Genomic DNA, 21,903 nt, shown 5'->3' on the forward strand with positions numbered 1-21,903 from the left:
GTGCGGAGAAGACACCGGGGGCCATCGGAAGGTAAGTATAATCTTTATTTTTTACCATTTTTATTCTTTTTAACTATTACTTGGTCACACTATATAGATTCATGCCAGTTGCATGGATTTATATGGTGTGACCAAGTTGTCAAGCACTTTTCCAAATTATGCTAAAATCGCTTGGAAAAGCACTTGATAACCCGCATGCGGAAATGCATGTGAAGAACGCTTCACAAACGCTTCTACCTGGCGGGAAAAACACATGTAAAATCCGCATGCGTTTTTCCTGCCAGGGAGAAGCAGAAAAAATATGCAGCATTTCTGCATCGTGGGCACTTAGCCTTATTCTTTCCCACAGTAGTTTGCCCCATATATAGTTGAAATTGTCAAAATTTGGAAAATTCTTAAAACTATTGGTGTTAAATGCCAAGTGATAATGGCTATTGGGCACATAGAATTTTGACTGAAAGTGATGTTTTTTACCAAAAGCTATGATAGTTTATTGGTACAAAAAGGACACGGGAGCGCTGTTCTCCAGAACTGTAACTTTCCAGCTGTCAGACCTCACCTTTCCTGTATATAGGTAATAAATGAGGTTTGTGGGATATCCCTTTTGTACAGAATATTTGGCTTTCTGCTACCTCAAAAATTAGAGACCTGCTTGCAACTGGCACCTATGCACATTATATAGATTTAACACCTCATCTAGTCATATTGTAGAGCATTATATTGGTACAGTGTGTAAGACGTGATCAAAGAGGGATGTTGTTCCATCAATGCTAATTTTAAAGGGCATTTGTCATCAGATTTTTCCTATCCCATCTGAGAGGTGCATGGTATAGTGGCAGAGACCCTGATTCCATCAATATGTCACTTACTTTACTGGTTGCTGCAGTTTTGATAGAATCCCAGTTTTCTCTGCTTTAGATCTAGCAGTTCTCTGAATGCTGAGCTATGTATAACCCTGCCCACAGCACTGATTGGCAGCTTTCTCTGTACACTGCGTAAAGCTGCCAATCATTAACGACCTTCATGAGCTATGACGTATAGGTACATCATAGGTCATGTCCCTCTTTTTGATGCGGGCTCCGGTGCTGATTTGATCAGCTGTCATGTGCCCCTAACAACTGCGGGTGGAATCGCCATCCACCCGTGGCTGTTAACATGTTAAATGCTGCTGTCAATCTCTGACAGCAGCTATTAACTTGCGCTAACCAGAAGCGTGTCATAAGACCCGCCAATCGGTGACCCCATCACATGATCGCAAGGTGCCGATGGATTGGCATGACAGCCGGGGGTCTGCAGAAGATCCCTGTGCCTGTCCTTGCAGACCTCCTATGAACGCCGGCATGTGGCCCGCGTTCATAGGAGATGATGATTTCTGCTGAAGCCCTGCTCTGTGTAGCACAGGTTATCGGAAGATCGCAGCTTCTAGTCTCCTATTGGGACTATTGAAGCAAGTAAAAAGTAGAAAAAAAAGGTTTTAAAAAATATAAAAGTTTAAATCACCCCGCTTTTGCCCCATTCAAAATAAAACAATAAAAAAAAATCAAATATACACGTATTTGGTATCACTACGTTCAGAAATGTCTGCTCTATCAAAATATAAGCTAAATTAATTTAGTCGGTAAATGGTGTAATAAAAAAAAAATCAAAATGCCAGAATTACGTTTTTTTGGTCGGATTGGAATAAAATGCAATAACAGGCGATCAAAACATCGTATCTACTCCAAAATGGTATCAATAAAAACGTCAGCCCGGCGCGCAAAAAGTAAGTCCTCAACCAGCCCCATTTTTTTTTTTGCACGAATTTTGGATTTTTTTTCACCACTTAAATGAAAAAGAACTTCTAATGTTTTGGTATCTACAAATTCGTAATGACCTGGAGAATCATAATGGCAGGTCAGTTTTAGCATTTAGTGAACACGGTTTAAAAAAAAACAACAAAAAAAAAAAAACAATTGTGGAATTGCACTTTTTTTGCAATTTCGCCGCACTCTTAATTTTTTTTCCCATTTTCCAGTACATGACATGGTAAAACCAATGGTGCCGTTCAAAAGTACAACTTGTCCCACAAAAAAAGAAAAAAAAAAAGCTCTCACACGGCCATATTGACGGGAAAATAAAAAAGTTATAGCTCTGGGAACTGGGGGGAGCAAAAAATGAAAACGCAAAAACGGAAAATGTGTGGTGGAGAGATAGCTGCCAGCCGAACATTCGGCCAAACCATCGTTCAGCCGACAACTATCTATTGTGTACACAGCACCTTAGAATTATGAATGGTCTAATAATCCCACAGTAAAAACAAATGTTTTTTTTTACAAATTTTTATTCCTGGAAATAGAAGTTGCAAACATTATGTTACATCATATGTAAGTGTCTGTACTTCTTTTGGAGCAACAAATCCTGAAATAGAAGCACTCATTTTAATTTTCTTTTTCCTAACTCTATAGTTTACTTGAAAAGAAGCAACATATCTTAACAGAGAAATCTGCTTCTTTCTCTGCCAGGACTGATCATTCATTCTCGTGAATAATAAGTCCTGGCAGAGAAAGAAGCAGATTTCTCTGTTAAGATATGTTGCTTAAAATTCTCAATTCACAGGTAAAATCTGCCTTCAGTTAGTACAGACTTTCCCATTACTGAGATAGGAGATGACTATTGGTGCTCATAAAGTCCCACGGAGATATGTCCTATTATTTCAGTAGAACTTGCTGCACAATGTCTGTCTTCCTCTAGCTTATTTTTGTATTCTATTGCGGCACCAAAGCACCAACTATCATCTATCTCAGTAATCAGAAAATCTGTCTTCACTGTCTAAGGATTTTTCTGATTTTACCCATGAATTAAAAGTAAAAAATCAATCCAGGAGGAGAACGAAGCTAACGTCTCTATCTAGTATCTATCTAATAAGCAAAGTTGCTTATTTCCACGTGTACTGTTGATTTACAATATAAAAATTAGAACGATGGTTACTCTTTCAGGTATTATCCTGAAAACCTGAAAATGCTCGTAGTCTTCCCTTTTCTCCTTAGATCTGTGTTGGACAACTAACACTGTTAGCATACTATAGAACTAGCTTATGAAATGAGAAACTTTTTACTGGTCACAGGTACTGGTGAGACATTCCAGCATGTGTGGTAGGGTGTTAAGCTAAATGCACCAAAAAACTGTTTTTCATGAGTTGCAGCATATTTATTATGCATTTTAGACACTTTCTGAACCTTGTCTGACAAGGTGGAGTGGCCTTGCTGGAAAGGAATGTGGTCTGTAGGAAAAGGGGTATTATTATTATAATTTATTTTTAGAGCACGGTGTTGCAGTGGTTAGCACTGTTGCTTTGCAGCGCTGGGGTCCTGGGTTCAAATCTCACCAGGGACAACATCTGCAAGGAGTTTGTATGTTCTCCCCTTGTTTACGCGGGGTTCCTCTCCATTTTCCTCCCACATTCCATACTGATAGGGAATATAGATTGTGAGCCCCAATGGGGACAGTGCCAATAATGTATGTAAAGCACTGCTGAATATAAGCAATGCATGATAATAATAAAGCACAATTGATTCCATGGTTCTGTACATGAGGAGGGGTTACATACAAGATACAAATATAAATTACAGTGAGTAAACTAGCAATGACAGACTGTTACAGAAAGGAGAGGGCCCTTGTGGGTTTACAGTCTACGGGATAATGGGGAAGGAGACAGTAGGTTGGGGGTTGCGGCAGCTCCTGTGGTGGTGAGGTGGCAGCAGGGTCACTGCAGACTATAAGCTTTCTTGAAGAGGTGGGTTTTCAAGTTCCTTCTGAAGGTTCCTAGTGTGGCAGATAATCGGATGTGTTGAGGCACAGAATTCCAGAGCCAGAGGATGGAGGACACTCGGGAGAAGTCCTAGAGGCGATTGGTGGAGAAACTTATGAGCGTGGTGGAGGAAGGAGGTCTTGGCGGACCAGAGGTTGCCTGTTGGAAGATATCGGTAGATTAGTTCGGAGATATACGGAGGAGATAGATTACGGACAGCTTTGTAGGTCAGTGAGTAGTTTGAACTGGAACCGTTGGGGAACTGGGAGCCAATGTAGGTATTTGCAGAGGAGTAACGTGGAGAGAGGTGGATTAGTCGGGCAGCAGATTTAATGACGGACTGGAGAGGTGCGAGAGTGTTAGTAAGGAGGCCACAGAGAAGGTTATTGCAGTAGTCAAGGCGGGAGATGTTGAGGGCATGCACTAACATTTTAGTAGATTCAGGGTTGAGGAAAGGATGGATTCTGGAAATATTTTTGAATTGGAGACTGTAGGAGGTGGAAAGAGCTTGGACTTGCGGTTTGAAGGACAGGGCAGAGTCGAGGGTTACTCCAAGTCAGCTGACTTTCGGTACTGCAGAAAGCATGGTGTTGTTAATTATGAAAGATAGATCAGGTAACTGGGTTAGGTAATATGGAGGAAAGATGATGAGTTCAGTTTTGTCCACATTGAGTTTTAGGAAGCGAGATGAGGAAAAGGAGGATATGTTTGGTAGACACTCTGGGATTCTGGACAGAAGAGAGAAGATGACTGGGCCGGAGAGGTAGATCTAAGTATCATCAGCGAAAAGGTGGTAATAGAAGTCAGGGGACTTTATGAGCTGTCCCAGGCCAAAGGTATAGATTCAGAAGAGTAGGGGTCCCAGGACAGAGCCTTGAGGGTCACAAACAGAGAAAGGATGGGATGAGGAGATAGTGTGGGAGTGGCAGACGCTAAATGTACGGTTAGAAAGGTATGAGGGGATCAAGGTGGGGGCAAGGTCTTTGACATCAAGGGAAGAGAGGATTTGTAGTAGGACGGAGTGGTGGACTGTGTCGAAGGCACAGGACATATCTAGAAGGAAGAGTATAGAGAATTGTCTGTTAGCTTTGATGGTAAGTCGTTAGTAATTTTGGTCAGGGCAGTTTCGGTGGAGTGATGGGGACGGAGGCCGGACTGTAGGTTGTCAAAGAGTGAGTTAGATGAGAATTGGGAGGAACACTCAGCATGGACATGCTGTTCTAGGAGTTTGGAGGCAAACAAGAGCAGCGATATGGGACGATAGCTGGAAGTAGAGTCAAGTCACAGGAAGGTTTCTTCAGGATAGGTGTGATTGTGGCATGTTTGAAAGTAGAAGGGAAGGTGCCAGAAGTTAGTGATAGATTGAAGAGATGGGTTAGAGCTGGGACAAGTGATGAGGTGCGATTTGTAGAGAAGAATAGTAAGCCTTGCAGCGCTGGGATCCTAGGTTCAAATCCCACCAAGGACAACATCTGCAAGGAGTTTGTATGTTCTTCCTGTGTTTGCTTGGGTTTCCTCTTGGTTCTCTGGTTTCCTCTCATACTCCAAAGGCATACTGATAGGAAATGTAGATTGTGAGCCCCAGTGGGGACAGTGCCGATAATGTCTGTAAATTGTCTGAATTGTAAAGCGCTGCGGAATATGTTGGCGCTATATAAATCAAAAGATTATTATTATATTCAGTGATGGTGAGGAGGAAGGTTATGGGGAAGGGCAGTGGTCTGTTATACATAGGGGTTGTACAGTAAAGACCTGTCTTGTTTAATCGATCCTATTTTTGAAATATGCGGCAAAGTCTTGTGCAGAGGTGAGGGAGGTTGGAGGAGGCTGTGGTGGGCGGAGGAGGGAGTTAAAAGTGTTGAATAACTGTTTGGGGTTGTGGAATAAAGATACGAGGGTTGTGAAGTAGAGCTGTTCAGTAGAGGCGAGGGCCAATTTGAATGTGAAACTTGCTTTTTAGAATGCGGCGAAGTCTTCTTGCTAGTGCTTTTTCTTCCAGTGCCGCTCCAGAACCTTGGACACTTGCTGAAGCTTTTTGACCTAAATGTGACACCGTATGCCAATATTTTGGCACCAATTCTTAGCACAAAGTAAGCCAACTAATATGTATTGCAAACCTAGACTAGACATTAAAATGATGCAGCAGATTTATCATACAGCGTGAACCACTTTAATAAATTTGGCTCAACTTAAGACTGTTTAGCCTAAAAGCCCCTCAAAAAAGATTATATGAAAATCATGCGAACCCCCAAAATTTGGCAGCCTGCCAGCTAACATGCCCAAAAATAAGATGTTGGAGGAGAGAAGGATCTGGCGGGTGGAATTTCAATATCTGATTATTTATTTTTCGTCAGTGGAGCCTGGCAGGGTCTTTCTCCTCTTTCCTCGTTGAAAGCACGTGAATGCTTGGCCAAGTGGAGTGCTCATGGGTATAGGGGAGTCAGGAGAGATAGCTGCCTGCTGAATGAGTGTTCGGCATACTGGTATCTCATGGGTATGTCCAGCTTCAGTTTCCAATTCTAAAAAGGTAGATAGTATTGATAAATTTGCTTTATTGTTTCTGCTGTGCTCAAAAGACTTTGTCTTTCGTTAAAATATATCAATGAAGAAAAAAGCATTTCATGTACAGTACAGACCAAAAGTTTGGACACACCTTCTCATTTAAAGATTTTTCTGTATTTTCATGACTATGAAAATTGTACATTCACACTGAAGGCATCAAAACTATGAATTAACACAGGTGGAATTATATACTTAACAAAAAAGTGTGAAACAACTGAAAATATGTCTTATATTCTAGGTTCTTCAAAGTAGCCACCTTTTGCTTTGATGACTGCTTTGCACACTCTTGGCATTCTCTTGATGAGCTTCAAGAGGTAGTCACCGGAAATGGTCTTCCAACAATCTTGAAGGAATTCCCAGAGATGCTTAGCACTTGATGGCCCTTTTGCCTTCACTCTGCGGTCCAGCTCACCCCAAACCATCTCGATTGGGTTCAGGTCTGGTGCCTGTGGAGGCCAGGTCATCTGGCGTAGCACCCCATCACTCTCCTTCTTGGTCAAATAGCCCTTACACAGCCTGGAGGTCATTGTCCTGTTGAAAAATAAATGATGGTCCAACTAAACGCAAACCGGATGGAATAGCATGCCGCTGCAAGATGCTGTGGTAGCCATGCTGGTTCAGTATGCCTTCAATTTTGAAAAAAATCCCCAACAGTGGCACCAGCAAAGCACCCCTACACCATCACACCTCCTCCTCCATGCTTCACGGTGGGAACCAGGCATGTAGAGTCCATCCGTTCACCTTTTCTGCGTCGCACAAAGACACGGTGGTTGGAACCAAAGATCTCAAATTTGGACTCATCAGACCAAAGCACAGATTTCCAGTGGTCTAATGTCCATTCCTTGTGTTCTTTAGCCCAAACAAGTCTCTTCTGCTTCTTGCCTGTCCTTAGCAGTGGTTTCCTAGCAGCTATTTTACCATGAAGGCTTGCTCCACAAAGTCTCCTCTTAACAGTTGTTGTAGAGATGTGTCTGCTGCTAGAACTCTGTGTTGCATTGACCTGGTCTCTAATCTGAGCTGCTGTTAACCTGCGATTTCTGAGGCTGGTGACTCGGATAAACTTATCCTCAGAAGCAGAGGTGACTCTTGGTCTTCCTTTCCTGGGGCGGTCCTCATGTGAACCAGTTTCTTTGTAGCGCTTGATGGTTTTTGCAACTGCACTTGGGGACACTTTCAAAGTTTGCCCAATTTTTCGGACTGACTGACCTTCATTTCTTAAAGTAATGATGGCCACTCGTTTTTCTTTACTTAGCTGCTTTTTTCTTGCCATAATACAAATTCTAACAGTCTATTCAGTAGGACTATCAGCTGTGTATCCACCAGACTTCTGCACAACACAACTGATGGTCCCAACCCCATTTATAAGGCAAGAAATCCCACTTATTAAACCTGACAGGGCACACCTGTGAAGTGAAGACCATTTCCGGTGACTACCTCTTGAAGCTCATCAAGAGAATGCCAAGAGTGTGCAAAGCAGTCATCAAAGCAAAAGGTGGCTACTTTGAAGAACCTAGAATATAAGACATATTTTCAGTTGTTTCACACTTTTTTGTTAAGTATATAATTCCACATGTGTTAATTCATAGTTTTGATGCCTTCAGTGTGAATGTACAATTTTCATAGTCATGAAAATGCAGAAAAATCTTTAAATGAGAAGGTGTGTCCAAACTTTTGGTCTGTACTGTATCTGCATCAGAGAGCCGCATGTCATTAATTATATAGATAAGATACACTCCTCAACTTCAAAATTATACCACCAAGAAGGAAAAGTCATGGAATTATGGAAATCACAGGATGGATAGACATGGTAATGATATGCAAATGATGAAACAATGGAAACAAAATTTTCAATACCTCTCGATTTAATCATTATGAAGTATTAGCACCATGTGCAGAAATCCCCGCACTTACAGACTTTGGCTGCTATCAATGAGGTTATTAATAGTTGTTTTAGGAGTGTTCTACCACCCTGAATGCCCTTAGGAATGCAAATCATCAGGATCTTCTGCTGCCAGCTCCTTTTGCAGTTGCCTACCAATGAGGTCCCAGATGTGTACAATGATAGACAAGTCTGGAGACAGCATTGTTGGACACTTAGGCCACGCACCCTGCTCACAGTATCATGAGCAACATTGTGGTGTTCAAAAATGGATTTGGGACTCTTTTGAGAAATACCCATCAGTCCTACTGTAGGAATTATGATGTTAAGTGGCATAATGTATGGTAACTGGATCCCTCTAGTCATCATTCCAGGCAAACTATCAGCGAAGCAGTGCTACGACCATTTCCCTGAAGTGTCATCATGCCACATGTTCCTCATTCTAGTGTGAGCAACCTTCATGTCCTAAACCTGCAGCATATATTCAGCAATATGGAAAGCTGCATGCTGGCATGCTTGGATGCGAACGGTGGACATTTTCAACACCTGCTTTAAAATATCAGTTTCTCATGAACCAAGGTATGTACAGTCCAAATTGCAGTACAGTTGATCGTCTGTTTTAGAAGTTACAGCAGTTTTTCCAGGTAAAATAGTGAGGGAATTTCCCTGTATTATGGCCTGCAGCATCTGCAGACTTGTATCCAGTTGAGCATATTTGGGACATCATTGGACATCTGGGACACCATTAGTCGGCAATTACAAAGGGAGCTGCCGGCAGTGGATCTTGATGATTTTTGTGTCCAAGTACATTCAGCATGACAGAACATTCTTCGGACAACCAGTAATAACCTCATTGACAGCATGCCAGGGTGTATAAGTGCCTGCATTTATGCTCATTGAGTTCTTACTCGTTGAATAAATTGAGATGTTTTGAATTTTTTTTCCTTATTTCATCATTCGCATATCATTTTCATGTCTATCGATCCTGTGATTTCCATAATTCCATGATTTCATAAGGAGTGTATATAAAAATTCTATATAGATTGATTTATACCACTACTAAGAGTTGATATCATTCCTAAGCAGACATACATCTCTCTGTCCCCAACTTCCTCAGTATTGTACTAGAAGGGAGGGGTATCTCCTTCCCTTGTTATTATAGGATGAGTTCATTTTCCCCCCACCCTTTCCCTTGGGACTCCTATCAATGATTGGCTGTGTACCCTGAGAATCCTATTAACAATGCTTGTGTAGAAATGGATTCATTTTAGAGAAGTCAGGAAACTGTCTTGTCAATATCTGTTTATCTTCTGCACTTATCAAATAAGTTGGATTGCATTGTGCTGGATACCGTACAAGGTGCTTCTTTTTAGTGAGCCTTTTTAGCAATATACCCTCTTAATGTCTTAGGGTATATCCATCAAGGACAAAGTTTCCAGTGCAAATTCCACATTGGATTTCAAAATCTGCTTGGATAACATGTGGTTTCTGCTGATTATTTGCTGATTTCACCCCTCTATATTGGCATGGGTGAAGTCTACATTGTCATGATTTAATCCCTAAGTAGTGGATATCTGGTCTGCCGGTCCAGGTAGGGCAGTTTGTTATATGTTTTCACTCCATTCCTTAAATGAGTCAGCGACAAGTCACCCGAAATGAGAATGGCGTCCATTAGGAGTACTTGTTCCTGTTCCTTTGTCTGATGGATCCAGTCGTTGAGGTGCCGAGCTTTGGACAGTGGGGCATGAGGTTCTGTTAGTTTGTTGGTTTTTGTTTCAGTGGGTTCATTTCCTTCTACTTCCATCATTGTTTTCTGCCTCCCTAATTGGAGAAATGGATGGTCTCTAAAGTACTGCTATTTGATGGGTTATGCAGTGACAAAGAAGAGAGCTTCCAGTTAGTTCTGGTCCCGGCCTTTTTAACCCCTTGCCACCACAACCAATTTTCATTTTTGCACTTGCATTTTTTCCTTCTTTTAATCAAGAAAATGAATAGACATAGATAATAGTATATTAACCTCACTTTCTTGATGATTTACTACTTGGTTTTTCCACTGGCACTTTCTCTTATAAGGCACTTTTTGTACTTTGAGTTACCGTATATGCCTCTTATAAGAAATGTTTATGTGCAGCCTTTTACAGTTTCATACACTTATTGGTACTCTATTATGGGATGGAATAATGACTCCCTGTTGACATATGCTGTTTTTCATACTCCTGGGCGGCGCTCATAGCATCCCAGCAATGACAACTGCAAGGGTGTCCTGCAGACCCTGGATTGTCATGCTAACCCGTCGGCCACCCCGTGGTCATGTGACACAGGCGCCGATGGGCAGGATTAGTGACGCGCTTCCGGTAAACGCAAGTTAAATGCTTCTGTCAGAGATTGATAGCGGCATTTAACTAGTTAACAGCCACGGGTGGATCGCGATTCCACCCGCAGCTGTTAGGGGCACATGACAACTGTACAGATCAGCTGTCATGTGCCTGAAAACATGCGGGCTAAGCGCCAGAGCCCGCATGGAGTGCAGGGATACAATCTTGGACGTACTTGAACGTCCAAGGTCGTAAAGGGGTTAATACAAAATAATTATAATTATGAAAATATTAATATTAAGCAGAATTAATTTCAGCCTATGGGTTTGACCCTTCACAACAGTCATGGTCTCTCATTTGGTCCCTCCGAAAAATTAATTGCCCACCCCAAATTCTATGGTGTATTGCTCTCTTCCAAAATGTACCACATCGTAGATTCATGTATCATGCCCAATCATTTGTTGCCACAGAAGTTCAGCCTCTGCTAGAGGTGTCCAGCAGTATCTTAATTTCCTCTCCTACCCAAAAAGACAAACCTGTGTATGGTGGAGTCAGTGACAGCTGTCTAAAGGGTATGACCAGCTTTACCTACAGGAAATGATCTAAAAGACATGTGAAGCTGGGTCACTACATATTTGCTTTACTTGCCATGTGCTAGATCCATCCACATCTTTATAGCTTTTTGCTATTTTCCTTACAAACTTCTGATTTAGTATTTTGTAAGATAATTGAAGGCAGTACATAGGTTCAAGTAAATAATAATAGTGAGTGTATTATGGGGCTGTTGAGTTAGCGAAAATGTTGCTGCCTGACAACTAATGTAGTGGCGCGTTGGAGTGCTAGCGTGGTAAATTAACTTGGCTCTATGACTTAAAGAGTTGTTTGTTTTACCAGCGTGTGATCAACAATTGGCCACTTTGTTTTGAAAGCCTTGACCCTGTCTTAGTTTTAATTAAAGAGCTCCTTTATAAAGTAGTTTGGAGACTTACATAAGGGTCAATTCCTTTACAGGGAATCTGTCACCACATTTCAGCTATCTATACTATTAATATGGGCATACATGTTATAGACTGCTGAGGAGAGTGATCCCTGTATGTCTTATATCAGATGCCTTGTTGTGTGTAAATCATCATTTAACACTTTATGTAAATTACCTCTTCCAGGCTATGGGGAGGACGCTGCCTGGAAGATAACTCTGCACTTCATCATATATTTCGCCTCCCATCACCGTCACTATGTCCCTGTGACATCGGCCGCGTGAGAGAAAATATTGCGCATGTGCCTTATTTTTCTCTTCTTTCCTCCGCAGTCTTCCATCCTTCTATGGGCACTGGCATCAAGTGTCTTCTGTGCAGGTGCCGTTCCCAGCGCTCTACAGCGCACCCATCTAATCAGCTTGTTGGCCTCCCATTTTCTTTTCTCCCTCCCTGTCCACGCACGAGATTTCTTCTCAAGCGGCCGCCGTCACAGGGACGGAGTAAGGCTGATGGGAGACAAGATATATGGAGATGAAGTGCGGAGGCAGACGTATCTTCCTGGCAATGTCTGCTCATAGCCTGGAAGAGCTCATTTACATAAACTGATAAAAGGTAATTTCTCAGCAAAAAGGCATTAAGACATACAGGTAGGACCTTGTTCAGCAGTCTATAACCTGTATACCCATATTAATAGTTTAGATAGCTCAAATGTGGTGAAAAATTATCTTTAAGGTTGTTTCAAAGACAAACTCTGCCCATATGTCGTATTAGGGACCTGCCTCTATATGCCAATATGTAGAACAGCTCTGACACTCCCGATGCATCAGTGCATTGCCATTTATTTGAAGGACCAACATGTAATGATGCATTTCAAGGAAGCGGAGATGCTTCACCTACTCATAACAGCGAAGTACTGGGGGTTAGGTCGGGTTTACACAAACATATTTCACGGTCTATATACCAACCACAATGCCCAGTCTGTTGGCGGGTCTCCCGACCTGAACTTACAGCCTCATAGACACATATGAGGCTGTAAGGTTCTGAACGAGAGACCCATCACCACATTGGGCATTACCATCATATACCATCCGTATATGAACTGCAAAATATGCTTATGTGAAAATGGCCATAGAGTAGCCGGAATTTTTAATTACCTGATTGCAGAGACATCAAGGGACTTGTATCTGCCTTGGCATCTCCATTTGTGATTTATATATATATATATACTACACAACAATGACATTGCAACACCAAGAAGTAAAAGTTATATAATCATGAAAATCACAGGATGTTAAAGATACGCAAATGATGGAAAAATGGAAACAACATTTTTGAAACATCTCAATTTATTCAGTATTGAGTGTGGGTGCCATGTGCAGAAATACACACACTTTGACATGTTGGCATGTGTAAGGTAGCGCTATTCATCACACTGGGGCACGCGCTTCACCGGGTCAATTAAAGCACACATGCAACGTTTTTCCAGTAATTCACAGTCCAGCAGTTTATTACATATCATAAACCGCACATAACATAGTCCATCTCAGTGGCTCGCAGGAATGTTACACATGTATCCTAGAGCCTTTTCAGTGGCAGCTATGTCCGCTTGGCTTCAAATACAGACTTCAGCAAGGTATAGCAACAATATTCACTTATAGCGCCGATTTACCTTTGCCGGGTCTCAGCTGCTTATATCAGTTCGGTTCTGCCACAGCTGTGGCTTTAAGGCTTCCCAGACGTAGTCTCCAGGCCACATGCCTTCCGAGGCTACTGGTTACTCAACCACAAGGATCCAGCCTCTGCCTTCCAGGCTAGTGGAGTCCCACACAGGGACCAGGCCTCCTGCCTTCCAAGGCTACTAGCATCTCAAACATAGGGATCCAGCCTCTGCCTTCCAGGCTAGTGGAGTCCCACACAGGGACCAGGCCTCCTGCCTTCCAAGGCTACTAGCATCTCAAACATAGGGATCCAGCCTCTGCCTTCCAGGCTTCACCAGGCCTCTCTCTCTCTCTGACTCTGTTTCCGAACCACCAGGATTTATATATCCTTCTGTGCACACAGGACCTGTGATGATGTCACAGTCATGTGATCAGTCACCTGAGGGGGGAGGTAAATGGTCAGCCAGAACACACCACCTGGACATTTTAGCAATGCCCCAAGCCGCTGCATTACACATGGTATTAAGGAAGTTATCAATGGCTGTATGAGAAATATTCTGCTCACTGAATGCACTTGGACAAACAAATTATCAAGATCCATTTCTGGCAACGCTTTTGCATTTTCCAACCAAAGATGTCCCAAATGTGCTCATTGGGAGACAAGTCTGGAGACGTTGCAGGCCATGGGAGCAGGTCACGCAAGCCGCTCACAGCAACAGAAGCAACATGTGCAGTGGCATTGCATTATAGTATTGAATGATGGCTACTTTGAAGAAATTGGTAAAATACTATTTCCATGACCAAATTAATGTAACGCTAAGCTGTTAGTGTACCTGCAATAAAGACTACCGTTCATTATGCCATGCCAACCCATAGTTCTGAAAGTAGGACCAATGTGATGTTCCCAGTTTGCTGCAAATTAATGGGAAGAACGAGGTTCAAAAGGTAGCAAGGTAGCTTGTATCTCTGGCTGCTATGTTGCAGAGCAAGACAGCAATGGAGTCTGGAATAGGGGTCTATCCTCTTGAGCAATGAGTCCCACTTTTGTCTTGGACACAATAAAAGCCAGAGATTCGTATGGAGATGACATGGGCAGCTCCATGAATTGGGCTTCACAAGGGAACATCACACTGATTCTATTCCTGAGACTAAGGTGTGAGGTAGCAAAATATACAGCAACTGGACCCCTTTAGTTTCCATTCCATGTGCACTAACAGCTCGGCATTACATTGAATTGTTCATGGAACCAGTGGTTCGACCATCTCTCTGAAGTGTCTAAGGAGTCGTTTTTCAACACCAAGCTGCATGTTGCTCGTACTACTGTGAGCAGGTTACATGGTTTAAATGTGCTCCCATGGCCTGCACTGTGTTTGGAATTGTCTCCCATCGAGCACATCTGGGACGGCATTGGTTGGCAGTTGCACAGGGAGCTGCCAGCAGTAGATCTTGATGATTTCACGCCCAAGTGCTTTCAGCAAGGTAAAACAGACAACCATTAATAATCTCACTGTTATCATGCCAAGGCGTGTAAGTGTGTATATTTCTGTAGATGATGTCCCTACTCAGTACTGAATTAATTGAGATGTTTTGAAAATTTCGTTTCTTTTCCATTCATTGACCTTTTCATTATTTATCCCGTGATTTCCATAATTCCTTTTGAATGACTTTTTCAATGTTAACGAGTGTGTGTGTATATATACAGCTCTGGCAAAAATTAAGAGACCGCTGCAAAATTTCCATTTTCTCTGATTTTTCTCTTTATAGGTATATATTTGAGTAAAATGTACATTGCTGTTTTACTCTATAAACTACTGACAACATGTCTCCAAAATTCAAAGCTAAAAATGTTGTATTTATTTGCAGCAAATGATAAAGCGTCAAAATAATAAAAAAGAAACAGTGCTTTCAGACCTCAAATAATGCAAAGAAAACAAGTTCTTATTCATTTAGAAACAACTATACTCGTGTTTTATCTCAGGAACAGATCAGAAATCAATATTTGGTGGAATAACCATGATTTGTAATCACAGCTTTCATGCGTCTTGCCATGCTTTCCACCAGTCTTTCCATGCTTTCCAATAGAAAACTGTTAATTTTTAACAGAACTGTATGTAATATTTGCTTTATTGCATATTCTATGGGCATTTACATCTAACATGGTTAGCATAGTGTCAAAAGCACAGACAGACAACACCTGTGCCACAATCATTGTTTTTGGTTGTGTTTCGTTACTATGTGAGCCACAAAGTGTTTTCTCAAACTTAAAACTTGTTTTCTAAAACTTTTACCTGCTTAAAATAAACTCAGAGTCGCCAAGCGTCCAAAAATTCCTGGACACTCCGTAAAAATAGGGCACTTATTTGCCTTGTCCGGAAAAAAAATTTGATGTGTGCGTGATTTTTTTTGAAACCGGAGAGATTTGGACAGATTTTTATGACTGTATTTATCGCCCTTTTACAGTTCACAGTGACTGCAGCTAATGTCTAGCATATGAAAAATGGATTGTAGACATGTATCACTTATAATCTTAAAGATTTATCATGGCCATCTATTGTGTCCGTAAAAAAAAAGTTGGCGGCCCGTGAGTTTTTGAGAAGCTGTCCATAAAAAATAACGTGGGCGCCACTGATGAAGTGACCTACTGGAGCTGCGCCATCTCTGAGGCAAAGTGGGGGCTTCACCTCCGGCCAGAAGAGCCTATGGTGAGGTCAGTCATTTTCACTCAGGCTCTTATATTTAAAAAAATGTAGAATTTTACATGAAATCTCTGCTAGTGGTCAAAGGGTCGTGTCTTAGGTGGCCTGATTATGAGGCACAAATAGCTGGGCAGAGCATTTCTGTGGCATTATGAAGAACATATAAAGCAGCTTATTAGCAGCACAGCTGTATTGTCAAGTATGCCTTATATTCATTTGTATGCAAAAAATCCTGAACTTAGAAGACATCAAAAGTCTTTTGAGATCTCTTAACATGAAAAACCCTCATCCATCTATTTGCTTATAACATTTACCGATATTTATGTGCTTGTGCAGTCTGCATCTTTTATGTGTGGCGCATGTGCAATCCTTGCGTGTGTCCTTCACTTCTACATCAATGAATTTGCTCTTAATGGAATACAGATAATGGACGCTCTTATCTCCCCTCCCCCACTTCCCCTGCTCTCCACTGTCTCCTTACTCTTCCAGTCATCTTGATCACTGTCAGTTTTTCACTGCCCCCAGCACTATTGAATATTGTCTACACCCATTTGTGCCCCACCTATAGTTCTTCTTGTTCTTGAACTGCTAATGTCCAACTTTGTTAGCAGCTTCCTCTGTCTGGCACTAGCCTTGTTTACTTTTCCTTCCAGGCCATGTCTCCTGCTGGGTCCCATGATCACATCACATGGACCCCATGAGCCTTAGGCAGAGGGTTTGGGTATATGTCATTGCCATGAGTGCAGCATGACCTAACACCTCCCACGCTGCTGCATTAACCTTGTCGGAATTGTATTGCTTGACTGTAACGTGATAACGCACGCACTTTGAACCATAAAATTCTTAAAAAGAAAAAAAAGATGATTAAAATTAAATATGAGGTTTCTTTAAGGCCATCATAAAGGAATTGGGGCAATAAACAGACAATAAACGGAAATAAGTATAATAAAATCGCCAAATTTGATTTAGTGTTACAGGGGATATGCGGAAGGTAGTTGCTAAGCATTTGCCTTTTCTACCTGATGATGATCTCAGCTCATAGCGGTCAGAGATTCTTCTGCTTCTGGTGACATCATGCCAACTGAGCAGCTTCTCCTCTTCTGCACTGCTCTGTCTACAGGGCATCACTGCCGATGTCATGCTGTTTGACAGCGGGCTTCCCTCTGCCTTACTTTGGGGAACTGGCTGTCAGTCAGCATATCGTCCGCAGTGACGCCTTGTCTACAAAGAGCAGAAGAGGAAGACATGTTTTGTTGATGTGAAGTGTAATGAAGCAGGGTAGTCAGTAGAGGTCATCACCAGGCAGAACAGGCAGGTATAGCGTTAGGCTGGGTGCCCACGTAGCGTTTTACAATCGTATATGCTGCGGAATTTCCGCAGCGTAAACGCTTGTGAAACGCTTGTTAATCCGTCCCCCATGGTCCCCAATGAGAATCCGCAATTTCAATGCCCATGCTGCGGAAAGTTTTTGATGCGCTCAAAAATCCGCAGCATGTCCATTAATTTTGCGTTTACGCATGCGGAATTGCCTTTCCAATGCAATAAAAAAACGCAAGGCAATTCCGCATGTCCCAAACGCATCATAAACGGCGCAAAGAAACGCTTGCCAAATTCCGCATGCGTTTTTCCGGGAGAGGACATGTGGAAATGAAGCAGAAATTTTCTGCTTCATTTCTGCAACGTGGGCACATAGCCTTAGCAACTATTTATGGGAAGTTCTTTGCTCCATAGCAAAATATAACCAAAGTCCCGGATAACCCCTTTAAAGGGAAATTTTCATATCCTCAGACGCTATTAACCTGCAGATATGGGGTTAATCTGCAGGATAATAGTGTTCTAAAAGTGTGCGGATGCCGCATTGAAAGCCCTGCTACCGGGAGGAAAGTAATTTTATTCCTCTCATCAGCCTCGGACTTTCAGTCATAGAGGCGCAGCTGGCGTGGCTTCAGTCACTGCTCAATACATAGTACGTGGCTGCTGTAACCGCACCCCAGCACTGACTGACAGCCAACTCTGTACTGATGCACTGCTGGGCTGGCTGTCAGTCAGTGGGGCGTGGTTACAGCTGCCACTCACTATGCACTGAGCTGGCCACGCCTTTATGACTAAAAGCCAAGGCTCTCATTTCCTCCCGGAAGTGAGGCTATCAGTGTGGCTTCATGGCTTTAGAACAAGCTATTAATCTGCATATTGACCCCGTGAGTTTCATGATTTAGAACACTAGTTATTGCAAACCTCCTATACCTCTTCATTACAAGTGGAAGCTGCAGAGAAGAAGGAACCAGTCACTTCTTTTAACTGCTTCACGGCTTTTTAACCCTAAAGCAGTTTGAAGAGGGTTCAAAAAACAAAACAGATGAACAGCAAGTCATTTTGACATTATTGTGCATTTATTCATTAATTTGAACAATTATTGGGCGCTTTTTAAGGTGGTTCAAGGCAAAATATGCCTGAAAAAGACAACTTGTGCACACACCCTTATATCGATAGAGGTCCTTGGACTCCTAGGGATCACAATCTATCTGTTCCATGAAGAAAATGTAGGAACTCTAGTACTACTGAAGGGTTGCCTCGGCTATGTGGGTGAGAAGATCCATGTGCTGGGCCCCTATGTGGGGTTATATACTGTAATAATGATGTTTGTGTTCTGCAGACGTGCTGTACTGCCTCATGCCGGCACAGTTTGTTCCATACACAACACATTCGGATTCACCTGTCTGATAACAGCGTTCCAGGAAATTTTTCACATGCTTGTGACATTTTTACATTTCCTCTTTTTGATATTTTTTTCATCTTGTGTAGCACGTGCTGCTGCATATTTATGATAGTGTGAGAATGATGTCACTTATAGGGGTGCAGGTGGCAGGAGTAGTGTGCTAGCTCGCTAAGCCACCAGATCATTACCAAAGGAGGATTCTAGCAGTGTGAGAAGGTCAGAAAATATGAGGGTGCAGATTCAAACATAAAAGAGAGTTGCCAGAATTTCTACGGATATGCTTGAAAAGGATTATTTTTTTGTTAACGGAGACTATTTATTGTGGTAGAAAGAGAACTGCAACACTGTGCATGTCCACTAGAGGGCATCATTTTTCACAGTTTGTGTGTAGTACAATGGATTCTTATTCTTTACTGCCCCCTTTTTAATGATTCTTTGCCATGAATGAAGCGGGATTTTATTTAATATGTAGTACAATACAAGGTGCACCTCTACTCACATTATTACCATAATTCTGATTAATTCAGTGAATTGAAATATTAGTCTCCATTCAGAATAATCTAAATAACACAGTCATACGGTCACCATATAAGACTTCTATACAAGAAACAAAAAGCATCACTATTCTGTTACTGAACAATAAAACTCCAACATTACTACTAATACAACTATAAAGACCCAATTAATACTGCCACACCATGCCTTACCACCACATTGTATCTGAATAATACCATTATACTGTATAAAAAAAGTTCATACTAAGACCAACTCTACTCCATTCAAGTGACCATATAGCAGTAGATACCAGTTGTGCAGACCATATAATAGAATACAGTAGTTATATTTGGTGACAGGCAGGTGACATCTTCTCTGATTGGAGACTTTCATATTCTCTTAACGCATCACTCCTGCGTTTTCTTTATTGCAACACTGGAGTGGTGCTACTAATGTAAGTTCCCTGCACTTAATGTTATACTTACCATATATTTCCAATTCTAAGACTCACTTTTTTCCCCCAAATTTGAGGGGAAAAAGAGGGTGTGTCTTATAATCCGAATGTAACTAACCGAGGGGGAGGGCATATTGAGATTTCGACATCGAGATCTCGTCTTCCAAGATCTCAATCTGCGCATGCGCCGCCTCTGGCGGCCATTTTCCTTGAAGTCCACCACATTGAAAACCATGGAAAACCCGGAGTCAACTTCAGCGTCGCACCACCGAACACCTCCTCCTCCCAGCCTGGGGTCCGCAGCATTGCTCCATTCCTGCTGCCGCTAGCTTCCTGCAGCAGCGACCCTGCCTCCTGGGACCCCTCTCCACTGCAACCGCAATCCCCGGTAAGCTACCATAAAAGCAGTGTATAAGACGCACCACCATTTTATTAAAAACATTTTTTTCCTATTTTCTTCCCCAAAATTTGGGGTGTGTCTTACGATCTGGTGCGTCTTATGATCCGCAAAATATGGTACCTGCCGCCCCTGTCTTCAGCTATTCCCAGCGCCATTTTGGTGACTGCAGCTCCTGACTGACCGTAAGTCAGAGGTAATGGCCACAAGTTCTCAATGCAAGGCTATGAGAGCCAGAACAAGTCTTTCGTAGTCTTGCATTGAAAGTGACCTCCAGCTCGCTCCAGCAAACACCGGAGCGATACGGCAGATCACAAACTGCAGGAGACCGTCTGGAGCGGTGCCGATAACAGATGACGACGGCGGCTGGTAAGTATAAGAGTAAGGCGGAGGCCTTACATTACTAGCACCTCTCCAGCGCTGAATAAAAAAATGCTGAAATGGTGCTTCAACCTTCTACTGCCCAAATTACCATGAAGACATTTTCTAGCCACAAGTTCCTTCTTTGAATCAATGACTATTTGAAAAAAAAGTAACACCCTAAGCTCACCTAACCTCTCATTCTGATGATCAGTAGGTCCTATGCCTGATGTCTGATGTACTTGTTCGGTCTTCTAAATGCTGCAAAAATGCATGCAGTTAGTGAAGTTGGGGTATATGTGCTAGCCTCTGCCCACGTCTCTTCTGAGGCTACCATCAGACGTATATTTCAGGAGTATTCCAACAGGTACACTTTCAACAGAGTGCTCCAATATACAGTATGTCATCCATTAATGTTAACCGATGTTAAAAAAAACCCCGTTACATATAAATATGTTTTATACTTGAAGCATCTGAGGTCAAAGGATGCTCTTTTAACCATTGTCAGGTGAATGGGAGTTTATGGATACATTCAGCATGATGTGAATAGCACTCTAACTTTGCAATAGTCAGAAAGTGCCCATTGTTAGACAGCAAGTACCCCCTAAAACAGCTGTAAGGGCCTTTTACATGGAACAGTCATTCCATATTAATTGCTTTGTAAAGACGATCAGGGACTCGATTACGGCTGATTGCATGTTTGCGCTGACCTAAAAAGTGATAGCTGACCAGCCGTACCCATGTAACCAGGGGTGTAAAGGATTTCATAGGATTACTTCATTCTACATGATCCAATAATTGTTTTATACGAACAGTGTCAATCGACTTCCCTCATCATTGATTGCCTCTTTTGTTAAAAGAGCCGGACCATTTACACTGCAAGATAATTGTGAAGGAGTGTTGTTAAAAAGCTTGTTTCACGCCGTGTAAACAGGCTGCCGATCACTCGATGAACTCGGTGATCATTGGCTGAAATGATCTTTGGTGCAGGACGATGCGGTGCATCATCCTGAGTGATCAGGACTCGCTCTGCCGAGAACCATGGCGGCCTATGTGCACGGAGCGATCTAATATAGGTCTCTCACTGCACATTGCTTACTTAGGGCTGCCTGTGTAAACAGGTATTCCAGTGAACTGTTACCAATTGGCGTATCGTGCCTCTGGTCGGTCCATGTAAACGGACCCTTTGCCAGTTTCACACTTCCGACATTCATAGTTTGAGTATAGACTGTGATGGCCGAACTAGCCGCGGGTCTCCTGACCTAAGCTCAGTAGCCTGATAGGCATATAATAATTTTAGGTCAGGAGACCCACACACATAGCAGGCCATGCAGAGACAATGAACGTCGGATGTGTGAAGCCCGCCTTAGCCAGAGGGTGCCTATTCAGGCTAAGTTCACACAACCTTATTTTAGTCCAAGAGCTGTCTGTGAAAAAATAGACCGCACTCGTACCAACGTTATTCAATGGGGCTGTGCAGGTGAGCAATTTTTATTTCACTGCCCAATCCTGCATGGGGAAAAAATTGCAACATGTGCTAATTTCTTACGATGATGAGTCTCACCCATTCAAGTCTATGGGTGCACAAAAGAATCAGAAGCCATATG

General features: G+C 42.3%; 1 protein-coding gene across 3 annotated transcripts in view; it reads left to right on the forward strand.

The window, feature by feature from the left end:
* The window catches only part of PALM (paralemmin), a 157,388-nt gene that overhangs the window by 39,715 nt on the left and 95,770 nt on the right, over positions 1-21,903 (forward strand). The window lies entirely within an intron of this gene.

This window comes from Phyllobates terribilis, unplaced genomic scaffold (assembly GCF_046119375.1).
Source record: "Phyllobates terribilis strain yellow unplaced genomic scaffold, ASM4611937v1 Scaffold_1__5_contigs__length_1240528914, whole genome shotgun sequence".
Taxonomy (NCBI): Eukaryota; Metazoa; Chordata; class Amphibia; order Anura; family Dendrobatidae; genus Phyllobates; species Phyllobates terribilis.